At 43.7% G+C, this 14341-nt stretch overlaps 1 long non-coding RNA gene across 1 annotated transcript; it reads left to right on the top strand.

Moving 5' to 3' along the window:
* The first annotated feature begins 9067 nt into the window (after positions 1-9067).
* Positions 9068-10116, top strand: LOC118964391. The gene is made up of 2 exons (XR_005051439.1): positions 9068-9221; positions 9973-10116. It is a non-coding gene; the product is annotated as an uncharacterized LOC118964391 (long non-coding RNA).
* Positions 10117-14341: the final 4225 nt, after the last annotated feature.

The following is a 14341-nucleotide window of genomic DNA, read 5'->3' as shown; positions in this document are numbered from 1 at the left end:
CCCACTGTGCTGTCAGACTCATAATGCTCATGGTGCTGACATTGCCGGTCCAAATGTTAGTTGTGAAGCTAATAGCAGTGATGCCCATTGCAAGTAGCAAGTAGCTCATGGGTGTGAGTCTCATGTGTGTGAGTTTCAATACTGTGTAACTTCGGTTGGGCAATATCTGAAAAATAGAGCTTACTTGGTAATGCGTACCGGTACTCGACCAGTCGGCGAAAGCCAACATCATCCATGACAGAGAACAGTAGATTGTCAAGGGCAATAAATTCCATTACTCTTTCAAATGACTGCTCGACTTGTTGACATTGTGGGCTAGGTTAGGAATGCTGTGTTGCACGTGTAGCGCTATATTTTTAATTGCGTCATTATGTTATATAGGTATGTACGTCAGCTTTGACATCGGTTTTGCACATCGGCGTTAAACTAGACATCGGGCCAATGCAGGCATTTTTAGCTAATCTCGTTCGATTCTGATATGCTTACCGATATATTTTGCATCCCTGATTTCTACACCTCTTAGCTCTTCTCCCTGTAGGCTTTACGGATGCTCCCCATCCCTTGGCTGCAACCATTCTAATTTAATGTACCCTGCGCACACAACCCATGTGGAAATCTTGGTCTCTGGCAAGGTTTGGAACTGCTGATCTGCGGTCAAAAACGCTGAGTTCATTTCAGCCTATGCTGCCCTTCAGTCCCTTGACTTTTTGGACCTTACTGGGACATGGCTCACCCCAGAGAACACTGCTACTCCAGCTGCTATCTTTTCATCTGACTACGTCTCATAGTCCAAGAGCAGCTGGTCGTAGCGGTGGTGGCACAGGGCTACTCATTTCTCCTAAATGGAAATGTTCTCTTTTCTCCATCTCTCACCTGTCCATCTGCTCATTTGAATTCCATGCTGTCACTGTCACTTGTCCACTAAAGCTTAACATTGTTCTCATTTATCGCCCACTAGGTGCCTTTATAGAGTTCCTCAATGTGCTTGACACCTTGATGAGTTCATTTCCTGATGATGGCTCACCGCTCTTCGTACTTGGCGACTTCAACCTCCCGATATTTGCCTTCGAGTAATTTCTTTCCAAACTTTTCTTTCACCTCCTTGCCTCGTTTGACCTCACCCTTTCCCAATCCCCTTCAACTGAAAAGGCAGGCAATATGCTTCAACTCATCTTACTAGAGGCTGTTCACCTACTAATCTCACTGCAACCCCTCTCCAGGTATCTGATCACTACTTTGTTTCCTTTTCTGTTTTCTTTCTTCCTTTCCTCCAACCCTAACCGGTTTTCACTCTCTCTCTCTCTCTCCCACTACCCTCCCCTCTTCTATCCTATCATCTCTCCCTTCTGCTAAAACCTTCTCCCTCCTGTCACCTCATTGTGCCTCTTCAAACCTTCTCATCCTATGACTCGCACTCTCCTCTTTCCTCACGGCCGGCTCTGCATTCCCCTCCCTCCTTCATTCTCCACCCCTCCCCCTCCCTCCTCCCTCTCTGTGGACAACTTTGTCAACCACTATGAAAAGAAGGTTGTCGACATCCACTCCTCATTCACTCAGCCTATTAAGTCCACTGGTCCCACTCACACAGAACTACCCTACGCCTTGATCTCTTTCTCCCCTCTCTCCAGATGAAATCCTTCAACTACTGCGGGCCGCCCAACAACCTGTCCAGTCGACCCATGCAAATGATAACATACAGACACCCAGGCATACACAGTCACACACAATGAAATGCATAAACAAGCACAGACAATATGTGGAAAGCTCTGTCAGCTATCAGGTGGCTGCAGTTGCGGCCTGTCATCGAACTGCTTCCTGTGACGCGTCAGTCACAACAACGGCGCTGCATCTCATTAACAGTTCCCACTCAGGATTATACTTTGATGCAAAAACAAGACCCATTCAGTGTGATTTTTAGCATCTGCCACAAACAGTAGTTCCTTCAGAAAGTATTTAAAAACAATTGAATTGAGATTTGATCAGTGGTGGAAAAAGTACCCAATTGTCATACTTGAGTTAAGATACCTTAATAGAAAATTACTAAAGTAAAAGTGAAAGTTAACCAGTAAATTACTTGAGTAAGTCGAAACGTATTTGGTTTTAAATATACTTAAGAAACAAAAGTAAATGTAATTCTTAAAATATACTTAAGTATCAAATTTTTTTATTACATTTTTTAATGTAACCTTTATTTAACTAGGCAAGTCAGTTAAGAACATATTATTATTTTCAATGATGGCATACCCCGGCCAAACCTGGACGACGATTGGCCAATTGTGCGATGCCCTACGGGACTCCAAATCTTGGGCGGATGTGATGCAGCATGGAAGGAAGGAAAAGTATAAATACTTTCAAATTCCTTATATCTTTAAATTCCAGCCTCTGGTAAGACAAGGGTTGGCGGCCTATGCATATGTGTAAACAACAGCTGGTGCACAAAATCTAAGGAAGTCTCAATGTTTTGCTCGCCTGAGGTGGAGTATCTCATGATAAGCTGTAGACCACACTATTTACCAAGAGAGTTTACATCTATATTTTTTGTAGCTGCCTATATACCACCGCAGACCGATGCTGGCACTAAGACCGTACTCAATGAGCTGTATACGGCCATAAGCAAACAGGGAAACGCTCATCCAGAGGCGGCACTCCTATTGGCCGGGGACTTCAATGCAGGGAAACTTAAATCAGTTTTACCTCATTTCTATCAGCATGTCACATGTGCAACCAGAGGGGGAAAAAAGCTCTAGACCACCTTTACTCCACACACAGAGATGCATACAAAGCTCTCCCTCGCCCTCCATTTGGCAAATCTGACCATGATTATAACCTCTTGATTCCTGCTTACAACAAAAACTAAAGCAGGAAGTACCAGTGACTAGATCAATAAGAAAGTGGTCAGATGAAGCAGATGTTAAGCTACAGGACTGTTTTGCTAGCACAGACTGGAATATGTTCCGGGATTCTTCTGATGACATTGAGGAGTACACCACATCAGTCATTAGCTTCATCAATAAGTGCATCAAGGTTGTTTTCCCACAGTTACTGTAAGTACATACCCCAACCAGAAGCAATGGATTACAGGCAACATTCGTACTGAGCTAAAGGGTAGAGCTGCCGCTTTCAAGGAGTTGGACTCTAACCCGGAAGCTAATAAGAAATCCCGCAATGCCCTCAGACGAACCATCAAACAGGCAACGCGTCAACACAAGACTAAGATTGAATCGTACTACACTGGCTCCGACGCTCTTCAGATGTGGCAGGGCTTGCGAAAGGAAGCACAGCCACGAGCTGCCCAGTGGCACAAACCTACCAGATGAGAATTTACTTCTATGCTCGCTTCGAGGCAAGTAACACTGATACATGCATGGAAGCACCAGCTGTTCCGGACGACTGTGTGATCACGCTCTCCATAGCCAATGTGAGTAAGACCTTTAAACAGGTCAACATTCACAAGGCTGCTGGGCCATACGGATTATCAGGACATGTACTCTGAGCATGCGCTGACCAACTGGCAAGTGTCTTCACTGACATTTTCAACCTCTCCCTGACTGAGTCTGTAATACCAACATGTTTCAAGCAGACCACCATAGTCCCTGTGCCCATAAACACTAAGGTTACCTGCCTAAATGACTACCGACCCGTAGCACTCACGTCTGCACTATGAAGTGCTTTGAAAGGCTGGTCATGGCTCACATCAACACCAATATCCCAGAAACCCTAGACCCACTCCAATTTGCATACCGCCCCAACAGATCCACGGATGATGCAATCTCTATTGCACCCAACACTACCCTTTCCCACCTGGACAAAATAAACACCTATGTGAGAATGCTATTCATTGACTACAGCTCAGCATTCAACACCATAGTGCCCTCAAAGCTATTCACTAAGCTAAGGATCCTGGGACTAAGCACCTCCCTCTACAAATGGTCCTGGACTTCCTGATGGGTCGCCCCCAGGTGGTAAGGGTAAGTAACAACACATCCGCCATGCTGATCCTCAACACAGGGGCCCCTCAGGGGTGCAAGCTCAGTCCCCTCTTGTACTCCCTGTTCACTCATGACTGCATGGCCATGCATGACTCCAACTCCATCATCAAGTTTGCAGATGACACAACAGTGGTACAAGTCAGAGACCTGGCCGTGTGGTGCCAGAATAACAACCTATCCCTCAACGTAACCAAGACTAAGGAGATGATTGTGGACTACAGGAAAAGGAGGACCGAGCACGCCCCCATTCTCATCGACAGGACTGTAGTGGAGCAGGTTGAGAGCTTCAAGTTCCTCGGTGTCCACATCAACAACAAACTAGAATGGTCCAAACACACCAAGACAGTTGTGAAGAGGGCACGACAAACCCTTTTCCCCCTCAGGAAACTAAAAAGATTTGGCATGGGTCCTGAGATCCTCAAAAGATTCTACAGCTGCAACATCGAGAGTTGGTTGCATCCCTGCCTGGTACGGCAATTTCTCGGCCTCTGACCGCAAAGCACTACAGAGGGTAGTGCGTACGGCCCAGTACATCACTGGGGCTAAGCTGCCTGCCATCCAAGACCTCTACACCAGGCGGTGTCAGAGGAAGGCCCTAATAATTGTCAAAGACCCCAGCCACCCCAGTCATAGACTGTTCTCTCTACTACCGCATGGCAAGCTGTACCGGAGTGCCAAGTCTAGGACAAAAAGGCTTCTCAACAGTTTTTACCCCCAAGCCATAAGACTCCTGAACAGGTAATCAAATGGCTACCCGGACTATTTGCATTGTGTGCCCCCCCAAACCCTCTTTTTACGCTGCTGCTACTTTCTGTTTATCATATATGCATAGTCACTTGAACTATACATTCTTGTACATACTACAGTGCCTTGCGAAAGTATTCGGCCCCCTTGAACTTTGCGACCTTTTGCCACATTTCAGGCTTCAAACATAAAGATATAAAACTGTATTTTTTTGTGAAGAATCAACAACAAGTGGGACACAATCATGAAGTGGAACGACATTTATTGGATATTTCAAACTTTTTAACAAATCAAAAACTGAAAAATTGGGCGTGCAAAACTATTCAGCCCCCTTAAGTTAATACTTTGTAGCGCCACCTTTTGCTGCGATTACAGCTGTAAGTCGCTTGGGGTATGTCTCTATCAGTTTTGCACATCGAGTGCCATTCCTCCTTGCACCATTCCTCCTTGCAGAACAGCTCGAGCTCAGTGAGGTTGGATGGAGAGCATTTGTGAACAGCAGTTTTCAGTTCTTTCCACAGATTCTCGATTGGATTCAGGTCTGGACTTTGACTTGGCCATTCTAACACCTGGATATGTTTATTTTTGAACCATTCCATTGTAGATTTTGCTTTATGTTTTGGATCATTTTCTTGTTGGAAGACAAATCTCCATCCCAGTCTCAGGTATTTTGCAGACTCCATCAGGTTTTCTTCCAGAATGGTCCTGTATTTGGCTCCATCCATCTTCCCATCAATTTTAACCATCTTCCCTGTTGAAGAAAAGCAGGCCCAAACCATGATGCTGCCACCACCATGTTTGACAGTGGGGATGGTGTGTTCAGCTGTGTTGCTTTTACGCCAAACATAATGTTTTGCATTGTTGCCAAAAAGTTCAATTTTGGTTTCATCTGACCAGAGCACCTTCTTCCACATGTTTGGTGTGTCTCCCAGGTAGCTTGTGGCAAACTTTAAACAACACTTTGTATGGATATCTTTAAGAAATGGCTTTCTTCTTGCCACTCTTCCATAAAGGCCAGATTTGTGCAATATACGACTGATTGTTGTCCTATGGACAGAGTCTCCCACCTCAGCTGTAGATATCTGCAGTTCATCCAGAGTGATCATGGGCCTCTTGGCTGCATCTCTGATCAGTCTTCTCCTTGTATGAGCTGAAAGTTTAGAGGGACGGCCAGGTCTTGGTAGATTTGCAGTGGTCTGATACTCCTTCCATTTCAATATTATCGCTTGCACAGTGCTCCTTGGGATGTTTAAAGCTTGGGAAATCTTTTTGTATCCAAATCCGGCTTTAAACTTCTTCACAACAGTATCTCGGACCTGCCTGGTGTGTTCCTTGTTCTTCATGATGCTCTCTGCGCTTTTGACGGACCTCTGAGACTATCACAGTGCAGGTGCATTTATACGGAGACTTGATTACACACAGGTGTATTGTATTTATCATCATTAGTCATTTAGGTCAACATTGGATCATTCAGAGATCCTCATTGAACTTCTGGAGAGAGTTTGCTGCACTGAAAGTAAAAGGGCTGAATAATTTTGCACGCCCAATTTTTCAGTTTTTTATTTGTTAAAAAAGTTTGAAATATCCAATAAATGTCGTTCCACTTCATGATTGTGTCCCACTTGTTGTTGATTCTTCACAAACAAATACAGTTTTATATCTTTATGTTTGAAGCCTGAAATGTGGCAAAAGGTCGCAAAGTTCAAGGGGGCCGAATACTTTCGCAAGGCACTGTACCTCAATTGGGCTGACCAACCAGTGCTCCCGCACATTGGCTAACCCAGGCTATCTGCATTGTGTTCCGCCACCCACCAACTGCCAACCCCTCTTTTACGCTACTGCTATTCTCTGTTCATCATATATGCATAGTCACATAACCATATTTACATGTACATACTACCTCAATCAGCCTGACTAGACGGTGTCTGTATGCAGCCTTGCTACTTTTATAGCCTTGCTACTGTATATAGCCTGTATTTTTACTGTTGTTTTATTTCTTTACTTACCTATTGTTCACCTAACACCATTTTTGCACTATTGGTTATATCCTGTAAGTAATAATTTCACTGTAAGGTCTACCTACACCTGTTGTATTCAGAGCACGTGACAAATAAACTTTGATTTGATTTGATTTCAACCTCTCGATCGTATCGTCTGAGATCCCCAAAGATTGGTAAGCTGCCGCGGTCATCCCCCTCTTCAAAGGGGGATGACCGCGGGGGTAGGATAGATATAGGTTACAGACCTAGGTCTTTCCGAACTGGTCATGGGTGCACCTCAGCCACGCTCAAGGTCCTAAACGATATCATAACCGCCATCGATACGAGACAATACTGTGCAGCCGTATTCATCGACCTGGCCAAGGCCTTCGACTCTGTCAATCACTGCATTCTTATCAGCAGATTCAACAGCCTTGGTTTTTCAAATGACTGCCTCGCCAGGTTCACCAACTACTTCTCAGACAGAGTTCAGTGTATCAAATCGGAGGGCCTGTTGTCCGGACCTCTGGCAGTCTAAATGCATGCTCTTCAACCAATCACACTTGGTGGGCATTGTCATCTGTGATATGACTTTCTTTAAGCACGTACTGATGAAACTGTCACTTCATATTTTTTTCTTGAAGTCTCCAAACACTCTACATTTATTCACTCTGTGATAGGGTTGGATCCTATATGCTTCTTTTATTATTGTCCTGTAAATGATTCAGTGCCTACAATTTACACTGTGTGTAGAATGGGCATAAAGGAATTTACCTCTACTACTAAATGACTACTAGATATAGTGATAAGGAAAACAGCATACACATTTGGCCTGTGCATTTATTTGCCTATAACTAATCAGAATCCCATTATGTTTACATAAAAAAAGAGAGTACTTCAAAATGAGAAGATCCTGCCATGGAAAAGACGACTGGGTGTACATAAAGTGGAAAGAAGGAGAAATAACTCCCACTACGCAGCAGGACACCTTCAGCTGTGGGGTCTTTGTAATGCAGGTTTGATAGTTATATTTTCAATAATGAGTAGCTGTTATGTGACAATTAGGTCAACAACTTTATTTTATTTTTTTGTGGAGATGGTCTGTAAAGCTTACAGATTTAAGTCTAATAGCATGAGATGAAAGTAGACAAACATCAGAGTGTGCGATTTGAGGTCACTAGGTCACAAGAACAAGGAGCTATTGAAATTCAAAATTTTTCAAAATTCATAAATTAATGTAAAATCATGTGAGATGAAAATGGACAAAATAAAGGGTGTGCAATATAGAAGGGTAGTCATTGAACATAATTAACCTTTTTTTTAAGTCATTAGGTCACATGACCAAGGAGCTTTTGAATGTTTAAATTTTAAAAAAGTCATGTAAATGAAAATGGACAAACTAAAGGGTGTGCAATGTGTAGGCCCACTGAGTGGACATTCTGAACCTTGTTTGAAGTCCCTAGGTCACATGACCAAGGAGCTATTGAAATTCTAAATTTAGAAAAATTCATGTAAAATCATGTGAGATGAAAATGGACAAACTAAAGGGTGTGTAATATAGAAGGATAGTCAGTGGACATTCTGAACCTTGTTTGAGTCCAGTAGGTCATATGACCAATGAGCTACTGAAATTCAAAAATGCAAATTAATCATTTAAAATAGTGCGAGATGTAAATCAACAACAACAAAAAATGTGTGCAATGTGTGTCTATTTCATCGGGTTAGCTAGAAACAGGTTTTAAAGTTTTAGGAGTAGTGGTTAAATAGAAAATGAAATTTGAAAAATTTGATTTGTCACTATGTTGACGGTCCCTAACTGCTGTTGGTGCAGGTAAGGAAAACTGCAGGCGAATATCCATCGAATATCCAAACTGAAACTATTTTTACCTCAGTTTTTTTGTGGGGGGAGAAATAAGCCCCATGGAGCATATAATATGCCTATTGTTAAAATGGCATTACAAATGAGCCACACAAAAGCATTGGAATATGAAAATAAAACATTATTCATATATATTAAAATAGGCCACTAAATGTTCCCATCATCATAAAGAACAACGACATTCGCCTGAAACAGACCGACATTTTAGCTTATGTATAGGCTACCTGAAGCCCATTGGACCATATTAACATATTTGACATTGCTAAATGAGCAGGGCAGGGTTCTTCTGTGTGTGGTGACATTCCGGCTTACTAGGAGAATCGATATCCATTCATCCCAGTGCGGATAAATGGAATGTAGCCACTGGTACCATTCAATTCTCTCTTACTGTTGTCAATAAAGAGATCTGTCAAGGAACGCACCACTTGATCTGAGAGGTGTCGGCTGTTAAATCGCAGCAGTGACGCTATATGCAATTGCGTTATTCCCATTTCCAATAGGATGAATGAACTTTAAATAGTATCCAATCAGATGAGAGCTCCTCTGGCATATAAAAACCTAGCGAAGCTGATTCATTCCGGACACCATTATTAGTTTTGGTGTGTCTTTCCCAAAGAAAAACGTCCTACGGTAGGTGATTTATTTTTTACTTTGTATAAATGCATAAGTATGTCATCATATTTGCAGAACTGTTGGGTGTCTAATGTACTTTGTATTTAATACATATATTGGTTAAATAGGCTATATGATAATGGCAAAACGTTTGGAATATAGGCTGAACAAAGACGGGTATTTTTAGACAGCATCTCGGGAAAGCGCATCTAACCCTAGAGAAATGGGGAGACGTCAGTGATTTGGTTCCACTCAAAACGATTAAATCGAACTGACATGTACAATATTTCACCCTGGTTAAAATCGTCAACTAGTGTAGAGGGGTAATTTTCCGTTTGGCATAGCCGTTTACACGGAAGAGACCGCAAGGTCGTGGTCTATCTGCAAGGTCTTATCTGGTGCTGGACATCACGCATGTGACTAATGTGAACAGTATTGCCTCGCACTGTAACCGACATATTTTGGATTAACGTGGATGAATATGCATTCCCTTTGTTGGACATTTTTATATTTTAGAGAAAATAAATTGCTATATTTGGGCACCGATTGTATGTTGCGTATACCCTCTCAGATTATGAGGAATTGGCACGCAAATGGCAGGAATTTGTTTGCTACCTCAAAACCAGGTGTCGAAATAGCCGACCACTGCGTCACAATTGCGTACAGTGACTTCTCAAGTCTTTTTAGACCCTGTTCCAATTAGTTATTCCATTTTGCCGGGTCTAGGCTCTTGGCCACTGACACCTCATCGTTTCATCCTTGCGCACAGGTGAACGCAGTCATGCCTTTCGGTAACACCCACAACAAGCTGAAGATGAGCTACTCCGCGGAGCAGGAGTACCCCGACCTCAGCCAACATAACAACCACATGGCCAAGGTGCTCACCCCAGAGATGTACGCCAACCTGCGGGACTGTTTTGCTAGCACAGACTGGAATATGTTCCGGGATTCTTCTGATGACATTGACATTGAGGAGTACACCACATCAGTCATTAGCTTCATCAATAAGTGCATCAAGGTTGTTTTCCCACAGTTACTGTAAGTACATACCCCAACCAGAAGCAATGGATTACAGGCAACATTCGTACTGAGCTAAAGGGTAGAGCTGCCGCTTTCAAGGAGTTGGACTCTAACCCGGAAGCTAATAAGAAATCCCGCAATGCCCTCAGACGAACCATCAAACAGGCAACGCGTCAACACAGGACTAAGATTGAATCGTACTACACTGGCTCCGACGCTCTTCAGATGTGGCAGGGCTTGCGAAAGGAAGCACAGCCACGAGCTGCCCAGTGGCACAAACCTACCAGATGAGAATTTACTTCTATGCTCGCTTCGAGGCAAGTAACACTGATACATGCATGGAAGCACCAGCTGTTCCGGACGACTGTGTGATCACGCTCTCCATAGCCAATGTGAGTAAGACCTTTAAACAGGTCAACATTCACAAGGCTGCTGGGCCATACGGATTATCAGGACATGTACTCTGAGCATGCGCTGACCAACTGGCAAGTGTCTTCACTGACATTTTCAACCTCTCCCTGACTGAGTCTGTAATACCAACATGTTTCAAGCAGACCACCATAGTCCCTGTGCCCATAAACACTAAGGTTACCTGCCTAAATGACTACCGACCCGTAGCACTCACGTCTGCACTATGAAGTGCTTTGAAAGGCTGGTCATGGCTCACATCAACACCAATATCCCAGAAACCCTAGACCCACTCCAATTTGCATACCGCCCCAACAGATCCACGGATGATGCAATCTCTATTGCACCCAACACTACCCTTTCCCACCTGGACAAAATAAACACCTATGTGAGAATGCTATTCATTGACTACAGCTCAGCATTCAACACCATAGTGCCCTCAAAGCTATTCACTAAGCTAAGGATCCTGGGACTAAGCACCTCCCTCTACAAATGGTCCTGGACTTCCTGATGGGTCGCCCCCAGGTGGTAAGGGTAGGTAACAACACATCCGCCATGCTGATCCTCAACACAGGGGCCCCTCAGGGGTGCAAGCTCAGTCCCCTCTTGTACTCCCTGTTCACTCATGACTGCATGGCCATGCATGACTCCAACTCCATCATCAAGTTTGCAGATGACACAACAGTGGTACAAGTCAGAGACCTGGCCGTGTGGTGCCAGAATAACAACCTATCCCTCAACGTAACCAAGACTAAGGAGATGATTGTGGACTACAGGAAAAGGAGGACCGAGCACGCCCCCATTCTCATCGACAGGACTGTAGTGGAGCAGGTTGAGAGCTTCAAGTTCCTCGGTGTCCACATCAACAACAAACTAGAATGGTCCAAACACACCAAGACAGTTGTGAAGAGGGCACGACAAACCCTTTTCCCCCTCAGGAAACTAAAAAGATTTGGCATGGGTCCTGAGATCCTCAAAAGATTCTACAGCTGCAACATCGAGAGTTGGTTGCATCCCTGCCTGGTACGGCAATTTCTCGGCCTCTGACCGCAAAGCACTACAGAGGGTAGTGCGTACGGCCCAGTACATCACTGGGGCTAAGCTGCCTGCCATCCAAGACCTCTACACCAGGCGGTGTCAGAGGAAGGCCCTAATAATTGTCAAAGACCCCAGCCACCCCAGTCATAGACTGTTCTCTCTACTACCGCATGGCAAGCTGTACCGGAGTGCCAAGTCTAGGACAAAAAGGCTTCTCAACAGTTTTTACCCCCAAGCCATAAGACTCCTGAACAGGTAATCAAATGGCTACCCGGACTATTTGCATTGTGTGCCCCCCCAAACCCTCTTTTTACGCTGCTGCTACTTTCTGTTTATCATATATGCATAGTCACTTGAACTATACATTCTTGTACATACTACAGTGCCTTGCGAAAGTATTCGGCCCCCTTGAACTTTGCGACCTTTTGCCACATTTCAGGCTTCAAACATAAAGATATAAAACTGTATTTTTTTGTGAAGAATCAACAACAAGTGGGACACAATCATGAAGTGGAACGACATTTATTGGATATTTCAAACTTTTTAACAAATCAAAAACTGAAAAATTGGGCGTGCAAAACTATTCAGCCCCCTTAAGTTAATACTTTGTAGCGCCACCTTTTGCTGCGATTACAGCTGTAAGTCGCTTGGGGTATGTCTCTATCAGTTTTGCACATCGAGAGACTGAATTTTTTTCCCATTCCTCCTTGCAGAACAGCTCGAGCTCAGTGAGGTTGGATGGAGAGCATTTGTGAACAGCAGTTTTCAGTTCTTTCCACAGATTCTCGATTGGATTCAGGTCTGGACTTTGACTTGGCCATTCTAACACCTGGATATGTTTATTTTTGAACCATTCCATTGTAGATTTTGCTTTATGTTTTGGATCATTTTCTTGTTGGAAGACAAATCTCCATCCCAGTCTCAGGTATTTTGCAGACTCCATCAGGTTTTCTTCCAGAATGGTCCTGTATTTGGCTCCATCCATCTTCCCATCAATTTTAACCATCTTCCCTGTTGAAGAAAAGCAGGCCCAAACCATGATGCTGCCACCACCATGTTTGACAGTGGGGATGGTGTGTTCAGCTGTGTTGCTTTTACGCCAAACATAACGTTTTGCATTGTTGCCAAAAAGTTCAATTTTGGTTTCATCTGACCAGAGCACCTTCTTCCACATGTTTGGTGTGTCTCCCAGGTAGCTTGTGGCAAACTTTAAACAACACTTTGTATGGATATCTTTAAGAAATGGCTTTCTTCTTGCCACTCTTCCATAAAGGCCAGATTTGTGCAATATACGACTGATTGTTGTCCTATGGACAGAGTCTCCCACCTCAGCTGTAGATATCTGCAGTTCATCCAGAGTGATCATGGGCCTCTTGGCTGCATCTCTAATCAGTCTTCTCCTTGTATGAGCTGAAAGTTTAGAGGGACGGCCAGGTCTTGGTAGATTTGCAGTGGTCTGATACTCCTTCCATTTCAATATTATCGCTTGCACAGTGCTCCTTGGGATGTTTAAAGCTTGGGAAATCTTTTTGTATCCAAATCCGGCTTTAAACTTCTTCACAACAGTATCTCGGACCTGCCTGGTGTGTTCCTTGTTCTTCATGATGCTCTCTGCGCTTTTGACGGACCTCTGAGACTATCACAGTGCAGGTGCATTTATACGGAGACTTGATTACACACAGGTGTATTGTATTTATCATCATTAGTCATTTAGGTCAACATTGGATCATTCAGAGATCCTCATTGAACTTCTGGAGAGAGTTTGCTGCACTGAAAGTAAAAGGGCTGAATAATTTTGCACGCCCAATTTTTCAGTTTTTTATTTGTTAAAAAAGTTTGAAATATCCAATAAATGTCGTTCCACTTCATGATTGTGTCCCACTTGTTGTTGATTCTTCACAAACAAATACAGTTTTATATCTTTATGTTTGAAGCCTGAAATGTGGCAAAAGGTCGCAAAGTTCAAGGGGGCCGAATACTTTCGCAAGGCACTGTACCTCAATTGGGCTGACCAACCAGTGCTCCCGCACATTGGCTAACCCAGGCTATCTGCATTGTGTTCCGCCACCCACCAACTGCCAACCCCTCTTTTACGCTACTGCTATTCTCTGTTCATCATATATGCATAGTCACATAACCATATTTACATGTACATACTACCTCAATCAGCCTGACTAGACGGTGTCTGTATGCAGCCTTGCTACTTTTATAGCCTTGCTACTGTATATAGCCTGTATTTTTACTGTTGTTTTATTTCTTTACTTACCTATTGTTCACCTAACACCATTTTTGCACTATTGGTTATATCCTGTAAGTAATAATTTCACTGTAAGGTCTACCTACACCTGTTGTATTCAGAGCACGTGACAAATAAACTTTGATTTGATTTCAACCTCTCGATCGTATCGTCTGAGATCCCCAAAGATTGGTAAGCTGCCGCGGTCATCCCCCTCTTCAAAGGGGGATGACCGCGGGGGTAGGATAGATATAGGTTACAGACCTAGGTCTTTCCGAACTGGTCATGGGTGCACCTCAGCCACGCTCAAGGTCCTAAACGATATCATAACCGCCATCGATACGAGACAATACTGTGCAGCCGTATTCATCGACCTGGCCAAGGCCTTCGACTCTGTCAATCACTGCATTCTTATCAGCAGATTCAACAGCCTTGG

The sequence above is a fragment of the Oncorhynchus mykiss genome, chromosome 4, assembly GCF_013265735.2.
Source record: "Oncorhynchus mykiss isolate Arlee chromosome 4, USDA_OmykA_1.1, whole genome shotgun sequence".
Taxonomy (NCBI): Eukaryota; Metazoa; Chordata; class Actinopteri; order Salmoniformes; family Salmonidae; genus Oncorhynchus; species Oncorhynchus mykiss.
This window is presented reverse-complemented; position numbering and strand designations above follow the sequence as displayed.